The following is a 12,840-nucleotide window of genomic DNA, read 5'->3' on the forward strand; positions in this document are numbered from 1 at the left end:
TGAAAAAGCATATTTAGGGAAGGAGCCAGTTCAGCTCCATAACAGTCCAGAAGGACAGTTCAGTTCAATAAATTCTGAGTGCCGGACTTGGGTGCTGGGGCTACAGGATGGCTTAGACACAGGCCCTGTCTTTAGAGTGCTCAATGCAGGATGACAGAGGAGTGATGACTGTGTATTTAGGTCATTTGGGTGTGAAGGCATCTTTTCCCCTCAGTAGGTAGAAAGATGCATTAGCGAGGCAGATGTGGCCTTGGCAAGATGTGCTCTGAGACCTTCCAATTCCATGACAGCCTGGACAGTTTCAGAGTAACTCTTCCCATCAGAAGAAATGCCAAGTTATCAAGAACTTCAGCTTATGTGTATATAAGTACTAGTATTTTAAGTATTTGGAGAAATCTGCTGAAAATATATAATCATATCTCAAAGAATGCAAATCTCAAAAAGACACTTTGCTTTGCTTTGAAGTTGAAACATAACTAATGTTCAAGCAACGCTTGAAAGCAACAGAGGACCCCAGGGTGGAGATGAGTATGTTTCTAGGACGAAAGAGTATGGGAAGGAAGGGAAGGTTTGCATATGTTCATTGGATATAAATATAGACTACGAATTCTAAAGTTATTTGTCTTAGTATGTCATCCACCATCCTAAAAAAAATCTAGAAAGAATCTAGCCAAAACCTAGACAATAGATAAGCTAGGCAGGATGGCAAACTTTGAAGTACATTGGATGTGAACCAAATTCAGGCTAGAGTTGTGTTTTGCTTCGTCACCACAGCACTTAAAAATCAAAAGGAACTCAGCCATAAAAAGAAACGAAATTGAGTTATTTGTAGTGAGGTGGATGGACCTAGAGTCTGTCATACAGAGTGAAGTAAGTCAGAAAGAGAAAGACAAATACCGTATGCTAACACATATATACGGAATTCAAGAAAAAAAAATGTCATGAAGAACCTAGGGGTAAGGCAGGAATAAAGACGCAGACCTACTAGAGAATGGACTTGAGGATACGGGGAGGGGGAAGGGTAAGTTGTGACAAAGCGAGAGAGAGGCATGGACATATATACACTACCAAACGTAAGGTAGATAGCTAGTGGGAAGCAGCCGCATAGCCCAGGGAGATCAGCTCGGTGCTTTGTGACCACCTAGAGGGGTGGGATAGGGAGGGTGGGAGGGAGACGCAAGAGGGAGGGGAACATATGTATATGTATAACTGATTCACTTTGTTATAAAGCAGAAACTAACACACCATTGTAAAGCAATTATACTCCAATAAAGATGTAAAAAGAAAAAAAAAAGGAAGAAGACTTTGAATGCCTTTAGCCAGAACAAGCCCTCTCGGGTTTGCCATGGCTCCCACCATTCCTTACTGTCTCACACTCACCCACCCTACCCACTGATGCTCCCTACCTGACCCCTGAGAAGGCATTTGGGTTTATGACCTAGAGGATTTTTGTTCCCATTCAACAGCTAGATGAGCAAATGCTTCAAACTGGCACTGTAGGACCCCTAACTTTAGGGGAAACTTTAAGAGCGCCAGCAGGGAAGCAAGTGTCAGCTGAGATCGTGATGGCCTCCTTGAAAAGTCTCGGCTGCAGTCTTGCTCTAGCTCCTGACTGCTCTAAACCCTGGGCCTCTTGTTGGCCAGTACCGTCCCTTACCGCCGCCGCCAGAGTACTAAAAGTAAAGGTACGCGAGGAGTTCCACTCCCTCCAAAACCTGCTGTCGTCACTTCCGGGATGGGAAAGGTTTTCTTTTCCTTCCTCATTTTCCATCCCCAGCAACTGGCGACGCAGAACAATACAAAAGCAGGAGAAAGACAGTACTAGCATTGCTTGGGGGGATGGGGGGAGAGAGAGAATCAAGAGCACAGAGTGTAATGGACAAAGGTGAAGAGGAAACGAGGAAAAGCAAAGCAAGCAAGAGGGAGCCCAAAGAGAACTTGAGAGAGGCATGGTGATTGTGAGTGGGTAAAGGTTTCTCTCCCCTTCCCTGTTCAAAGAGCCAGAATATCAGCCCTGGAAGGCACCTAGGATATCTATGCGGCACAACCTTCTTACTACACCGAGGAAGGGAAGGAGGTTAGGAGACAAGTGACTTGCTCAAGGTCACACAGTGAGTGAGTGACTTGCTGAGCTGAATCTTAAACTAAGGTCTGCAATTTCCCAAGCTCTTTTTACTCGCAACCATGCAACAGCAGGGTGGAGCTGCCTGGGGGAAAACATCTCCTTCCTGGCTGTCTCTTCCAAAGTCAGTGTTTTCTAGGTCTGGAGTATTGGAGGGGGCGTTCATTCAAGTGTAAGCCCCGACTATCTGTCAGGCACTGTACTTGACTCTGGAGATATATCAGCAAGAAAATATGGTCTGTTCTAGTGCTGGGCACCGAGTAGGTGTTTAGGAGCCCTTTCCCAACTGCCTAGGGAGTGCTACCCAACAGAGTCAGAATCTGAGGCACAATTGTGAACCATATGTGTAATTTTTATTTTCTGGTAGTCCTATTTAAAAAGTGAAAAGAAAAACAGTTGAAATTGTTTTAATAATATATTATATTTAATCCAGTATTATTTCCACATGTAAAATATGAAAATTATTACTGAGATATTTAGCATTTTTTGTACCAAGTCTTTAAACTCTAGTGTGCATTTTCCACTTACAGCACACCTCAGTTTGGCCTGGCCACATTTCAAGTGCCCGTGTGGCTAGTGACCTCAGTACTGGACTGGGCAGGTCTAAGGCGAGTGTCAGCACTTTCTCCCAAACACTTAACTTTGCTGAATGCCAGACTAGTCTATCTGGAGCTTCAGAGTCTATGAGCCCACAGCTTGGCCACATAAAGCTGGGAAGTGAGGTGGAGGCGACAGAGGAAGGCAGATTCCAGAACACAGTCGACTTTAGGCCTTCAAGGATGTCATGATTTTTCCTATTCACGACACGTTCTGAGCTACTCAGCCAGTGAACAAGTGCACATCCACAGCTGCAATGGCTTTGTTGTTGTCAGTTTTAGAAGCTTCATGCCAATTAAGAGTGGAATAACAAAATCAGCAGTGGCCCTGCTCTTTGTGTTAACCAATCTACTATACACTCTAGACAGAAACAAGAAAGTCCAATTCAAGCAACTGCTTCAGGTATTCCCATCAGTGTAAAAATTGCTCACCAGAGGAAAACCAAAACTTCACTGTGGGTTGAAAAGGCCTGAGGAACACAAATCTGTCAACGGACATGACAGTGGCCTTCTTGAATCTGATGGTTCCCCAAGGTCACTAGACCGAGGCCAGGAGAATGTTAAGGGTCCACTCAAACTTTAGCATTCTGGCCTGACCCCGAAATCTCAGCCTTCCCCTGGTGGACAGTGCCCCAGTCTCAGGGCTTTTTTTTTTTTTTTTTCCCTCAAGAATTTCTACTTACAACTCATTTGCTGTCTGGGTCCATCAGCCTGAGAGCATCTTTGTTTCTACTGTTTCTAGCACACAAGTTAAAGTGTTGTTCTCAGAACAGCTCTCAAGCTGGATAATGCAAAAAGTTAGCATCACAAAGTAGTCGTCAGTATTGCTTGCTACCTTCATCCCTGCCTGCGTACTACCATCTTTTCGAAACCAGGGTTTGAGGATCCTAGAATAGGAGGATTAAATTCTAAGTGGGCTCAGATCTCATTTTGTTCCCAGGACCCCATCCTGTTAGAGCAAGAAGGGACCTTAGAAGTGAGCTACTCCTATTACAGATGAAGAAACTGAAACGCAGAGAGGGGAAGTGACTTGACTAAGAACTCACTGGAAGGTACAAGGACCAAGGGCTTTCACTGTCATATTCAGTGATCTTTACAGCTGCTTCGTGGTTTTGAGAAGGCATAAGTGTTTCCAGGTATCATGGGCATACAGCAAACATCAGGTCTTTATTCGGTGGATACTCTGAACTCAACCTCAGAGCGGTCAAATCAAGATTTTCAAGGTCTGTTTTTCCAGTCCTGAGATACTTTTACTTTTTGAACTCTCTTTGGGTATAAAACTTACCAACATGTCCTCTCTTGCTCTCTTTGTTTTTACTTTCAAGAAATAGACATTTATTCTCATTTTCTAGATCTCCACTGGAGCCCCATTCCAACCAGATTGCATCCACCATTCTGACCCCTACCTACCATTGTCACCTCCGAATCTGGAAACAGGGTTTGACAGTGACGAGTCTGCCCTCTGCTGACTGGATGTCTGCTCTGCAGTCATGTCTGCATAATTCACATTTGCACATTGGAGCCTCAGGCACCTGAGATATACATTAAACAGAAACAAGACATGAATGAGAGTTTCCTCATTTCTTATAAAGAATCCATAAATTTTTTCACAAATCAATGTCTTTGCTACTCCTAATCAGTTCTTATAATGAGAAAACTATTACTGAAGAAGTTGCCAAGTTTTGATTTTCTACAGATTTTGCCAGAAAAGTACATTGATAGCATTTACCATCCTTCTACCCTATACAGAAAGTTAAAATGTATAAACGGCGCTTTCAGAGCGTAGACTATGACTCAGAACAATAACCAGCTTTTAAAATAGAACTTAAAAGGAGCCTCTTTCTTGGGAGCATGAAAAGTAATTAGAAATACATTTTGAGTCCTTCCTAGATCCCCAGCTCTCCTGGGGTGTGCTTTAGGATGTGTCACTTTTCTCACTTTTCTCTCTCCTCCTGCCCTCCCCCCACCAGAGTTGCCTTGGGAGCCAGGAGCCTCTCATTCTCTAGCCTTTTCAGCTGGAGGCCTCCCAGAGCTCTCCCAGTATTGCTTTCTACTGGGGCCTCTCCTTTCCCTCTCTCCCTCCCTTCCTTCCTTCCTTCTTCTTTTTTCCTTCTTTCTTTTTCTTTCCTTCCTTCCTTCCTTCATGAGATCAAGAGAGGCACCTCCAAGGCAACCGTACAGGGTTGGACACCGGAATGCATTTGCTACCTGCAGCGAAGTGTAGATACCACTGAGGAACAAACACCAACCCACGTGGAAGTCTCCAAGAGTTCACTGACTAAGGCATAGATCTAGTTAGGGGTGGGGGTCTGAATCTCATGATTGTCTGCACATTCTCTCAAACCACCGGGGGACTGGCACATCCAGAGTTCTGCTTGGGGTTCTGACTTACTGTAGTTTGATTCTCTGTGAAGGGTCAGGGACGAGAGGACAGGAAAGCTGTCCCAGAGAGCTCTTCGAAGGAGAGGGAGAGGTCAAGGGATGTCTCAGGATAAACTTCAGGTTTGGGCAGGAGAAGAAGCAAAAGGAAACCATCAGAGCAAGAGGGTGAAATAAATCCAAGAGGATCCATGGGGAAGAAGGCTGCTGAACAAAACCCGACTTCTCATTCAACCCTGAAAGGTCTTGTGCAGAGACAGGAAAAGGAGGGCCTTCCCCAGTCGCTACCCCAGCTCACACCTTTGCTACAGGTGGCAAATGTCGGCCACCTTTAATTCCTAGCTAAGCAGCCTGTGGCCACTGCTTCTGAATCTAAGTGAGGGAGACCCAGAAACCTGGTTAGAAAGGGCAACTGCTAGAATTCATGTTGACAATAATTCAAGGTATAGGCTCAGTTTGTGTGTGTGTGTGATGGGGGTGTGTGAATCAAGATACATTAGGAGATGGTGGACAAACTCTTGAATACAATGGCTAACACAGATTCTCCTTCCCCTTTAATTAGAAGCTGGAAAAGGTCATCAAGAAAAAGTTTAGCATCACCAGTTACTGCTGAGAAAAACTTAGCCCTGGGCTGAAGAAAAGAGCAAGTTTGGAGTGGGGTAGGGAGTATGGGGTTCATGGGCTAGAGGTGGGTGTGAGGTGAAGCTGAGAATTGGTGGCTGCTGCCCAGTCGCCGGAGGCGGTGGAACCTTATCCCAGCCAGAGATGCTCGGAGACTGTCAGAGAGGTAGCACCCCACTCCACCCCGCCCCCAAGACGCGGCACGCCTAAACTTTTTACTTTTGTTCCTTTGATTAGAGGTTTCCTGGATTTGGTGACAAGTGGCGACCCGGGGGTGCCGTTGGGGCGTGTACTTGTGGGCCCTGGGAATATGTGTGAGAGCAAACATCCCAAGCTACTAAGACATGAGCGTGTGTCTTCTCAATTTGTGGAGATGGGATTGAATCGTGACCGGCGAAGTTGTGTCAACCCGATCAGTTTTTAACAGCTTTCTGGGGTGTCGCTGGAAACTTCGGGTCCACTTTCTTCACGAGAAACAGTGAAGCGTGCCAGGCGCTGTACCCAGCGCTGGAGAGCTCCGGTTACCGCGTTTGGGTGGGGCTTAGGTCAGGTTTTTTTCGGTGCCATGCTTCCCCCTCCGCAGACCTGCTCCCCTAACTCTCCACCGCATCCCCTCTGCCTGGCGGTCGCCTGCGTGGTCCCAGACCTCAAGCCCAGCACCCTCTCCCCCGCCCCGTCTACCTGTAGCTCTGGGTCCCCGGAACCCCGGGCTGGTCCGCATAATGAGTGAGTTGTGCAGCTCTTTCTGTTGATTTAATACAAGTGCACCGTGAATGCGGAAAAATAAATAGAAGGACCGAACATATGACTCTCCGTAGTGAAAAGTCTTTTCGAATAAATAAAAAGAGGCTGAGTTTTCACTGTTGAATGTAAATTCCTTTGAAGTGGAACTAATCATTTCAAGGATAGTTCACGTTGTCCTAACAACGCGGGTGAATGGCAAGGGCCCTTCTTTTTGTTAAAAATATGTTTTCTTTCTTTCAGTCAAAACTGATGATGATACCCCTTTCACGCTCTGTCCTCTAGGATCGTAAATCTCCACTCCCAGCTACCCGTATCGCACTTTCAGATGCCAAGCCCCCGCGGGTGACCGCTTCCCAGGCGGGGCCCGCGCACACCCCGCTTCCCGCCCCCCATCCGGACCCAGCCCCCGCCCCGGGGCTCCCCGCCCCCGCCGGGTCCCACCTCCCGGCCTTAGGGGGCGCCGCAGCGGGGCGCCCGGACCAGGGGTGCAGCCACGTCCTGGGGTCCACTGAGCCCGGGAGGGGCAGGGCCCTGGGGCGCACAGGCTGCAACTTCAAACTAGGCGGGATACCGCGAGTCCCATACCTTCCAAGGCCCCTGTCAATCTTGCCCAGGTCCCAGGAATGTGAAAAATGTTCACAAAGACTGCACGCCCCTCGCCCGTGATTATCAGCTGCTGGTGCCCACTTCCTGGGGAGAAAAGGTCATCCGAAACAATCCTGGCCCGCCAAGCCTCTCAAATCTAACTTTTTTTCTCCCCCAACCGGCGCCTCCCTCCGCAATCCCGAAGACCCTTGCGGCCCAGGCCCCCCGACTTCCCGGCCCCGCGACGCTAGAGCCGACCCGCGTCCTGACACCCTGGCCTCCGGGCCGGCGTCAGTGCTGAAGCGGATGGGGGAAAGGGGCAGCCAGGGCTTCGCGGCCCCAGAAAGTGTGCTTGTGACCTTGGGCTGGAGAAGGTTGCTCCTACTTCACCTACTCCGAGGCCCACAGGTGGGGGAGGGGGCTCCAGACGTCCAGACCCCCTCTTGGGTCGCGGAAATGCTGAGCCTGGGGCAGGGGCGGCTAGCTGGGGTCCCCCGTACCGGGGCGAGGTGGCCTAGCCCCCCCATTCCTTTTGCGTCCCGGAAAAATAAGGAGGAAAGGGCTCCACCGAGACAAAAGGAGAGGTGCTTCGGTCCCAACAACGAATGGGGCCGGCCGAGAGCCCCCGAAAGGGTGGGCCTGCGCCGGGCGAACCCCGACAGAAGCGTGGGGAGCAGAGCTTCCCGGGAAGGAGCAGGCTGAGCACTTGGTGCCCAGTTCCGCCCCGGGACAAGCTGGCACTTATGGCGGCCTGGCCCAGGCGGGTCCCACTCGCTTCTTGGGCGCTCGGGGCCGGGCGTTGGAACACCAGCCAGTCGGAAATGTCGAAGGGGAAAGCAAGGGGCTGATTCCTTCGCCTGGTTTCGCGCCAGGGCTGGCCCCTCGGGGAGAGAAGTTGGACGCTGTCGGACCCCAGCGGTGACCGTTTGCGTTCGCCTGAGTTTTAAACTCTTTGCCACCTCCAAGGAGAACCGGCCTGCACGCTGCGGGCGGTCCAGTCCCCGTGCACAGTGGGCGCGGCTGCCCCGAAGTGGGTGGAGGCGGCTGGGAGGGCCCCCTTTCGTCCCTCCACCCGGGCTCGCGGGTCCGGGCAGCAAACGCCCGCGGTGCAGAGTCAGCACCTCCCCCAGCCCCGCTGGGCCTTGCGAGCGCTCTGGGACCCAGATTAGCGGCTCCCGGACCCGGGAGGAAGCAGCTCGGGGAAAGTTCATCAGCAGGGCAACTCCGAGGAACTTGAGTCAGCCGCTAGCTCAGCTCAGGCTCTGATTATTCAAACGAGCTCCTCTGTCTTTAAAACAAAACGAAACAAAAATTCCAAACTCGAGCCGCCGGCTGTGCGCAGCCAACCCGGAGACATGGGCCGGGCCCTGTGGCCGGTTCTGCCCTGGCCCCCACGACCTCCAGACTAAGTTACCCAAGAGAATGTTGGGAGGGCTCTGGGGGAAAACTGGGGAACGTTTTTCGAGAACCTCCAAGGGTCCTTCCGGCCTCAGTGTCTGCATCTGTTAAAGGGGAGTAATAATACCCTCTGCTGGGAAAAAGGGAGCTAATTGTGGCTCAGCAGGTGTTCAGAAAATTCTTACTCCGTTTCTGCAGCCCGCAAGCCCCAGCCCCTTAACTTGCCAATTTGGTCAGAAAGGTTGAAAAGGAAAATCGGCGTGAGCGCCGAAGGCGGCCTCGTTGTCCAGATTCTCGGCTGCGGGGTGGGCCTGGGCCCCCAGCACCCCGGAACCCCCGGGCCGCATGGGGTGGCGTGTACCAGCTACGGCAGCTTTCTCCCCGGCTGCGGCCTGGGGGCCGGGACCGGGCGAGGAGCCACCTGGTGCCCCCTCCTTCTCGCTCAGCCTCCTGGCCTCTGGCCTTTGGGCCGGGAAAGTGGCTTAGAGGCCGGCATCGAGACTTCGGGAAGCGGAGGAGCAGAACCTAGAGGCAACACCCGATGCGACCTCAGCAACTCCGAGGACGCTAGCGACCGTGTCTGCCGCTGAACCGCGCGTACTGGGCTGCCGGGGCCCAGTCGGGGTGCGGCCGCCTGCGCTTCGTTTGGCGGGACTCGGAGCTCGCGGCGGGCGGGCGGGAGGCGCGATCCCGGAGGCTCCTTCCCGCCACCGCGTCGACTGCGGAGGTAACATCTGTGCCGACCCCCCTCCTCATCCCCCCTCCACCCGCCACGCCACGTGTGTGTGTGTGTGTGTGTGTGTGTGTGTGTGTGTGTGTGTGTGTGTGTGTTTTAAGAAAGAAAGAAAACGAAAAACCAACCTTCCTTTCCCTGCACAATAGACGCACCAGGGGGCCTTTCACTTGGCCAATCTCAGGAGTTTCATATGAACTTCATTAAATCAATTACTCGGTGAACACATCACAATTTATTTGCAATTAGTATCAAAATGTCTTACTTTTCTTAATAGGTCGGAGCAGATGTAGCTACAGAAGGGACAAGGCGTTTTCGTGAAATCTATCTCTTGCAACATATTAAATCTTCTGGTCAGAAGAGAAGGAGAAATTCAAAGGCAGTTTAGAGGAGGAGAGAGAAACCACGCTGGAGACAAATGCGATCCGTGCAGGTGTTGGAGCAGCCTGCGTTATAATTGTATCTAGCGAAAAGGTTGCCTTTATTATCCGTAATGATCGAACAAAAGTCACCATAATTAAACGTCTGGTTTTCTCCGATGACTGAGAGGTGCGTGTCTGAAAGGCGCCGGGTACAGCGAGGGACTTCAGAAATGGTTAACAAGATGCCCCGTTCTTTGAATAGTGGCTTTGTCTTATGGGGGTGGGGGGTGGGGGAGAAGAGACAGAGAGAGAGAGAGCAGTTATCTAATTTTCATTGCCCCAAACCAGAGATTTATTGATTGCGACAACAGTTTTATTGTACTCGGGGAGGGGATTGCTGCAGGTTTATAGAAACTGATTTACTTTCGTTTGGAAGTAAAATCATATGCAACAGTCTCCCGTTGGAAGGTTGGACCTTAGCTCCTGTTAATACCATTAGTGACACAGGATCGAATTTCAAATGAAGCCTGGTGACAATTACAGACGGAAACAGATGCCCTTGGAAATTTAGGTCAAGTGTTCAAGATTCTGGTTTCATGGTCAAGGTTGTCTTGAGGGTAACCTTGAGGAGACGCTCATAAATCTGTCCTCCTCTCCGAACTGGGGATGCGCCTTCGGGGGGTGGGTGATACGGAGAAGGGGGGGCAGAAAATTTATTTAGAGGGCCCTCAGGTCACCGAAAGCAGAAGAGATGCCGGAGTGTTGTAAAACTGGGCTAGTGTGCTGGGCGGGCAGCCTGAGTTGTCTGGTGGGGGGCACTAGCCTGGGGGCGCCGCGGGGAAGAACGACTGCTCGGGCCGGAGCTGCAAAGACCTGGACACTTCCGTCATCCACTTAACCTGAAGGCTGGCCCTTAGCCTCAGAGCGTTTTTTTTTTAACCCATCTGCAAAATGGGAATCATGGTCCTGGCCTGATCTTTCTGGAAGGGTGGTGGCGAGGATTAAGTGTGATAACGAATTTGAAAGCGTCTAGGCTTTCAAATGGAAGGTATTATTCTGAAAGTGCAGCCTCCTTCCTTTGCATTTTAATCACTTGCCCCTCAGCTCAGTGAAAGAGACGTCGGGTCTCTTCCCTCCTGCCCGCGGAAACCTTCCCTGAAAGCAGCCGGCTCCGGCTCTGGCAGCACCAACGTCTTCCCTCGGGGTATAAAAACATGTTGTCTTTTCCCCGGCTCTCCATCCCAACCGGCGTCTTTAAGCGTGGCAATCTTCGGGGTTTACATCCCTCTGGTGGGTGTTTTCCACTTGACAACTCTTTTAAAGACATAGAACCATATTTTATTTACTGCCTACTATAAATTATTTACTAGCAGGCTGAGGTAATTCCATTAAAGCCTCACGGTTTGTTTATACTAAATAGTTATCTGGGGACTCCTTGCTCGCCTTAGAGCGGCGAGGCTCCGGGGATGTGGGGACGGTCCGCGCGGGCAAGAGAGGCCCACGGAAAGGAAAGGGGTCCAATGGAAACGAAAATGGTCCTATTTGTCTTAATGATTCATTAGAAATTAAATACAATCTGATAATCGTCGTTTTTGTTTGGTGTGAGGTGTTGTTACCGCCCCCGCTGCCCCTGCCCATGCCCCCGTGTGGACGGGCTCACACTCCATAGCAAGATGACTTCTTCCTAGGAGCTAACTCGACGGTGGCGTCAATCTGATTTGGGGGAGGGTGGAGGATTTGGCTGGGGGGAGATGCAGGGGGCCATTCTGGGATGCAGGGAGAGGGAGGGGAGGGGAAGTCTGGAGCTCCTTGCCCGGGTTGCTGCGGAAAGAAAGCCCTGCGAAATATGCCTCTGGTCCCTTCCCCCAACACGTGTATCCGGGCAGAAAAGAGGGAATAGAAAACCAGTCTGAGGGAAGGCACCAGGCTTTATAGATTGGCTGCGCGCGCGCACGTGTCTCTCTCGCAAGGTTTTAGCACTGGCCCGCTGAGTTACTTCTTTCTACTTTTCTGACTCTGTGTGTGTTATGTGTATATAAAACAATTTACTTCTGTCTCTCAACTTAGGGACCTCTCTGGAAATACCAAACACCCCAGGAGATATATTGGCCTTTGGGGGAGGGGGAGGGGATTCGGCCAACCAACCATAAATGAATTTTTTGTCTGATCTCGCTGCCTTGAGTTATGTTGGCCTTGGAAGGAGGGGGGAATTTATCTATTTCTGTTGAAGCCTTTTTCAAAAGGGGCTCTGGAGGCATGGAGTAATGGTGTGTTAGTTTCCCACCTGGTTTTGCAGATGGGGAATTCAGAATGGTTGGGTTATTGCCATAACACAGGGAGAGATAAACAAGACACCTGGACAAAAAAGCCAGTTGTCTGAAGCAACGCGGAAGTGATCTACAATAAATAGAAAGGCCACTATTTCATAGAAGATGTTTTTCTCCTTTTCTTTCAGCTGAAATAGAGATGCAAGGTAGGAAAAAAATCATATTGGTCTCAGTGAGTGAAAGACCTACTGCTGTTCATTATAGAGCTGAAGAACTGGAATTGACAAACATTCAGGACACAGCTTCCATTCTCAGTAGTTAGGTTCACCAATAATATAAAATTCAATGACATATTTTTAATATTCTTGGATTATATTTCCTGGTAATTTGGTTACCTTTATTAGCTGAAATCCTGTTTTATCAAAAAGGAGGAGAAAATTATAATATGTACAAATACCGTAAGTATGCAAACATGCAGGAGGCGTTTTATGATGTTGGAGATGCAGGTTAACCCTCTGAATGTCAAGTTGAATGTGCGTTATATAACCACTATATTTCAATAGCCACATGCATACATTTTTTAGAACAGAGGTACAATTTACGTAACAAAATTAACCATTTTAAGGTGAACAATGCAGCGATATTTAGTACATTCACAACGTTGTGCGACCACCACCGCTATGTAGCTACAAAACATGTTCATCAAGGACGGTGATGATGGTTGCACGACCATAACGTGAATGTACTTAATACCTCTGAACTGTACACTTTAAAATGGTTAAGATGGTAATTAAAAAAAATTAACTTACTTTCATTACTAAATTCAGTCTTAATCCAATCATATGAAAACACCCACTTAAAAAAAAAAAACAACCACCCAAACCAAACCAACAAAAAAATATTCATCAACCCCAAATAAAACCCTGTACCCAGTAAATCATTATTCCCCATTCTCCCCAACTCCAATCTCCTGGCAGATCTTTTTACTGGTGCTTGTATTTCTTAAAACAAGTATTTTCCTCAGCAGCAAAAT

The sequence above is a fragment of the Pseudorca crassidens genome, chromosome X (assembly GCF_039906515.1).
Source record: "Pseudorca crassidens isolate mPseCra1 chromosome X, mPseCra1.hap1, whole genome shotgun sequence".
Taxonomy (NCBI): Eukaryota; Metazoa; Chordata; class Mammalia; order Artiodactyla; family Delphinidae; genus Pseudorca; species Pseudorca crassidens.